This window comes from Paroedura picta, chromosome 6 (genome assembly GCF_049243985.1).
Source record: "Paroedura picta isolate Pp20150507F chromosome 6, Ppicta_v3.0, whole genome shotgun sequence".
NCBI lineage: Eukaryota > Metazoa > Chordata > Lepidosauria > Squamata > Gekkonidae > Paroedura > Paroedura picta.
Genome location: NC_135374.1, coordinates 123294897 through 123301046, shown reverse-complemented (window position 1 = coordinate 123301046; position 6150 = coordinate 123294897).

Genomic DNA, 6150 nt, shown 5'->3' with positions numbered 1-6150 from the left:
TACAGTGGTGCAAAATCAAAGTTGAAATACAGCGATCCTCATGTAGGGTCCCTCACAGGTACATCGTGGAGGGGCCACATCCAGCTTGTGCTGAGGCAGGTGCATTGGTTGCCAGTTCTCCTGATCAGGTTCAAGGTTTTGGTTTTGACCTTTAAGGCCATACACGGTCTGGGCCCAGCATATTTGAGGGACCACCTTTCGCCCTATGCCCCCTGGGGGGCCTTACGCTCTGCGGGGACTAATTTATTGGTCATTCCCGGCCCAGGGAGGCTCACTTGGCCTCGACCAGGGCCAGGGCCTTCTCGGTCCTGGCCTCGACCTGGTGGAATGAGCTCCCGGAGGAGCTGCGGGCCTTGCGGGAGCTTTCAACATTCCACAGGGCCTGCAAGACGGAGCTCTTCCGCCAGGTCTATGGTTGAGGCTGGGCAGCAAGGAAGATCGGTGGAGATTTAACCAAACAGTAAGATCCAAAAGGGAACCATAGAATCATAAAGTTGGAAGGGACTTCCTGGGTCATCTATTACAACTCCCTGCACTATGCAGGACACTCACAATCTTCTCACTCATACAGTGTAACTTGCCACACCTGTAAGCCTTCAGATGGCTCTCCAGCCTCTGTTTTAAAATTTCCGAAGATGGAGAACCCACCACCTCCCAAGGAAGCCTGTTCCACTGAGAAACCGCTCTGACTGTCAGGAGCTTCTTCCGGCTGTTTAGATGGAATTTCTTTTGAATTAATTTCATCCCATTCGTTCTGGGGCAAGAGAGAACAATTGTGCTCCATCCTCTACATTAGCGATCCCCAACCTGTGGGTCGCGGACCACATGTGGTCCTTCGACTAATTGGAGGTGGGCCCTGAAGGACGCCTTCTCCCCCTCCGGCCCTTTACTTCATCCCCCCCAGCCCTTTACAACACACTTCATTGTTGTGGCGTGTCTGTATCTTATTTTGAAGGGATGTTTAAACATTACCATAGTGATCAGAGAGCGTTAGGGCAGTGGTTGAGAGTAGAGAGCAAACTACCCCCCCACACCAGGCCTCAGTAAAAAGCGTTGAGTGGTCCCCGGCGTTGAGTGGTCCCCGGTGATAAAAAGGTTGGGGACTACTGCAGCCTTTTAAATACTTGAAGATGGTTATCAGATCCCCTCTCAGTCACCTCCTCTCCAGGCTAAACAGACCCTCATCCAATCCAAATAATTAATAAATATGTTGAACAACACAGGCCCCAGGACAGATCCTTGGGGTACTCCACTTGTCACTTTTCTCCAAGAGGATACTGAACCATTAACAAATACCCTTTGAGTATGATCTGCTGTATTTGCCATGTTTGAATGTGATTGTTTGATATGATTTCGATTTGATTCCTCCCCTCTACGATGGATGCCATGTTGCACTGCTCATTGTATTTTTCCAGGCCCTTTTGCTTAGAGTAAGCTGGCACTCCATTTAGCCTTGGGAATCTCTCACAGGCAGCTCACATCTCCTGGTCAGTAACCTCACCCTGTTGCTGGGCCCTTTGCATCCCACCCCTTTTGTAATTCATGTCTCCTCGGGCCAGCCTGGTTCCTGGGCTGCTCCTACCCCCTTTTGGATAAAGGACCAGCCCCCAGACCAGCCCCACCCGTTGCCCTGCTGACCATCTGCAACTCAAGGCAAATCGGTACCTTGTGGGGGAGTGGGGGTGGGCCATCTACAAGCAATCTAGGGCCTGAGCTGAGGCTCCTCCTCCGTTCAAGCCAAGAGTGTGTTTGTTGCTACTTCAATGCTTCCTAATAAAGAAGTCTGATTTCACCGTCACGATTCTGGTTCGGGTCTGCAGGAAGCAACCTACACAATCATCACTTTATAATATTTTATTCAAAGCTCTCATTCTGATGTCTCCACCTGCAGTTTCAGGAATACCCCTTAGTCAGTCTTATGCAGTGTTCATTTTCACTATGTTCCAGAAGCGCCAACTGATCCAAACCTCTTTCCAATTCTGTGTTCAAAATCTAGAATCCAATATTTGGACTTTGTTAGTGATAGACTGCACTTAAGATTTATTTGATAGAGGTATCAAAAGTTTTAATGTCTTCTTCAATTTCTGCCATATTTTAAATTCTTGTTCTGATTTCTGAAGTCTGGAATCTAAGCCTAGTAATGTCTTTTTCATGCCAGAAAATGCCATGCCCAGTGTTTTTATCCATTTGATCAATTTCTGAAGTGAATTAGGTTTCTTTGGAGTTTTTTACAGAACCGGTACATTTTCTTATAGCCATCTCAGTTTAATAATATATCGCTTTATATTCCATTTAAATGGCTTGGATTTTGCAAAACTAATCCAGAATACTGAATATGGCTGCAATTTCTTTTTTCACCACTTGCTGCCGCTGTTGTATCACAAATGAAAATAAAACCAGCATCCAGTGGCACCTTTAAGACCAACAAAGATCGATTCTAGGTGGGAGCTTTCCAGTGCAAGCACTTTTCCTCAGACTATGAACTTCCATCATGACAGACATCTGTAGTCTGAGGAAGAGTGCTTGCACTCGAAAGCTCACTCCTTGAATACATCTTTGTTGGTCTTAAAGGTGCCTCTGGACTCTGATTTTATTGTGCTACTTCAGACCAACACTTAAATCTATCCAAATGAAAATAAGTCAAAGCAATCTCTTCCTTTCACCACTGAGTGTTATTGCATCACAATGAAAATGAACCAGCCTCTAGCTCAAAAAAAGTATCACATATTATAAACTTTAATTCATTACCACAGGTTTAAAAATAGACAGCTGCTTCCCAGTCTTCACTCCGAAGAAAGCAAACAGTCAACACCTCTTATCTATTTAACCTTCCTTAAAATCCAAAGGTAGGAAAAAGCTTCCTGCACGAATTAGAGCAAAATTTGTCAGTCCTTTAAAATTACATTGCTTTTCACAAATCAAAATAAACTGTGACATTTTTTTCCTTCCAGCACTGGGTGCCACTACCGGAATTAAAATGAACCAGCATTTATAGCTTGAAAAAAGTATCCTGTATTCTGTTCTTTAGTTCATTCCTACATGTTTAAAATAGATATCTGGTGATTCTGCCATATATTAATGCACTCTATTTTTGGGGACTTTTACTTTGATTTGCCTCTAGCCTTGCCATTTGTTTAACTTCTGATCTAACTCTGTACCTGTCCCCATTTGTCATGGCAAGTGAGGTGGGAGGATACTTGGGGTAAAGTCCTGGGAGTGCAGACAGGGTGCAGCGTCCTTGGTTTCATCTCCCTTGACTACTGAGTTTTACCTGGCAGTTTTATTTGCATGGAGTTGTTGTGCCTTAGATTCTCCATAGACGTTCCGCTCACACTGGGACTCAGGGGGGATGGACAGTGGGAAGGGATATAAGTAACCTGATTCTATTGTTCCTTCGTTTTGGCAATGTATCGATAATGTCTACTCACACTTTTACAATAATTTGATCTTTGCACCAAGACAAGGCCTCTTATTACGGCAACTGGTAGAAACCTGACATCTTTTCTCCAAAGTAAACACATAGTTGAAAATTCAAAGGTAGGAAAAAGCTTCTTGCAAAAATCAAAGCTGAATTTGTCAGTCCTTTAGTATTACATTGCATTACACTTTATAAATAATGACATCACATTTTCATCATAATAGAAAAACCCTTTTCATAGTGTTGTGGATGGCTGGGGGACTTGCATAGAAAACTGATATCTATTCTTTGAAGGCATTCAAAAATGCAGAGAAGGCGTTCTCCAAATTTATTGCAGAATCAAGCTAGATTGTATATCTCCATTTACATAAATTGCCATCCTACAATAGTGAAACATTTACTAAACTCCTTCTTACTGAAGCCAAATAAAATATGAAGAAGAGTTGGTTCTTATATGCTGCTTTTCTCTACCCGAAGGAATCTCAAAGCAGTTTCCAATCCCCATTCCTCTCCCCACAACAGACACCCTGTGAGGGAGGTAAGGCTGAGGGAGCCCTGAGATTACTGAAGAAGAAGAGTTGGTTCTTCTATGCTGCTTTTCTCTATCCAAAGGAGTCTCAAGGCAGCTTACATTCACCTTCCCTTTCCTCTCCCCACAACAGACCCCCTGTGGGGTGGGTGAGGCTGAGAGAGCCCTGATATCACTGCTCGGTCAGAACAGTTTTATCAGTGCTGTGGCGAGCCCAAGGTCACCCAGCTGGCTGCATGTGGGGATGGGGGGCCGCTTTGAAGTTAGTGCGGGGGAGAAGGTGGGGCGGGAGTGCGGCGGCAGAAAGCAGGAGCAAGTGTGGTGGGGAGGTGTGGGCCAGGGGGATAAGGGGGGAGGTGAAGGTTGCAGTGGGCAGGCCAGGCCTCCCTCCTCCCAAGGCCGCATAGGCGGATAGGGCGGGCAGCTGCCTACCTGCTTTGTCCTCGGCCAGCCGCAAAATGGCGGCTGGGAGCTGAAGGCGGGCCAGGTTGGGGGGTGGTTCAGGAGGCGGGCTGACAAGCGGAGGGCCTAATAGGCTGGCATTTTGTGCTTTGTGCCAGCCAATTGGGCCCTCCACTTATCAGTTCGGGGGCAAGGGGCCAATCGTTGGCTCCCCCCATCCCGGACTAACCCCTCCCACACAGGCGCCTTTTATTTATACCGCTCCCATGCAGCGGTGTAAAGATATTTTTATATTAATGTATTTATATTTCTCTACCACCCTCCCATAATGGCCTCTATGACATTTTCCTTAGAGGAAGCATGGATGAATGAATGCCATGAAAGCAAGGGGGAGGAGCCAAGTTACATGTTTTGACCCTGCCTAATTAGAAGGAAACAATGCTGATTAAATTTTTATTCAATGAGAAATGCTGCCACTGACCGTTATTAAATATAACTCAACAAGTGCAAGATAGTTTTACTAAAAATAGTAAAATAATTCCCTGCAATTATCTCTACATAATCCCTGCAATTATGTCTGTATCATTCCACTGCTGTCTGGCTACTCTGCTGTCCGTTCTGAATTGTCTGGACCCTTGACAGAAGTCCAGGCCACTTGGCCTTCTAACTTTATGCCTGAGACCCACCCCCTTCTCCACCCCTGCCTGGCTATTGGTGGAGCTCCAAGAGATCTGCAGCATCTCAAAGGATATGTCTTCCTAGTGCAGATACATGCAAAGGCACAGACAGGCAACAAAGCTGGTGAGAGGTTTGGAGACCAAGACATATGAAGAAAGGTTGGGGGAGTTTGGTCTGTTTAGCCTGGAGAGGAGATGACTGAGAGGGGATCTGATAACCATCTTCAAGTATTTAAAAGGGTGCCATATGGAGGATGGAGCAGAGTTGTTCTCTCTTGACCCAGAGGGATGGACAAGAACCAATGGGATGAAATCAATTCAACAGAAATTCCATCTAAACATCCGGAAGAAGTTCCTGACAGTCAGGCTTCTCAGTGGAACAGGCTTTCTCAGGAGGTGGTGGGTTCTCCATCTTTGGAGATTTTTAAACAGAGGCTGGAGAGCCATCTGAGGAAGAGGCTTATTCTGTGAAGGCAAAGGGATGGCAGGTTACAGTGGATGAGCGAGAGGGTTGTGAGTGTCCTGCATAGATCATGGGGTTGGACTAGATGACCCAGGAGGTCCCTTCCAACTCTAGGATTCTATGATTCTAATTTTTTATTAATATTTTTCATCCGGGGGATGAAATTATGCTTAAGTAATTTTGATAACTGAATTGTAATTTACACTCTTAAATAGTTTAACAATTCAGTAATCCATTTGAATGCAAAATGAGATTTTACATGTTATATTGAAATTTGTGGAAGATAAACTTCAAGAATTTCAGTTTTGTCAACATTTATCTTAAATCCAGAGGCAGCACTAAAATCAGCAAATTCCTGTATAATTACAGGTAAGGCGGTTCTGGATTATTAAGAAACTAGATTTAAAGCCCATGGTATGTTTAAATACAACAGGCACTAGGAAGGGGAGATTAGAGAGTGCCTGTGGTGGCAGGGTGTTAGTGGTGCGTGGGCAGAATGGATGGGAGAGTTTAAGAAAGTAAAGATATAGTAGGTGGGAATGTGCAGCAGTGTTGTGTTAAGGAGGGATTAGTGAAAGTGAAAGCCGTGAGGTGGTGCAACGCAGCCCCCCACCCCACCAGCCCTTGGCTCAGCTGCCAGTCTCAAGGCAAAAGGGCAAAA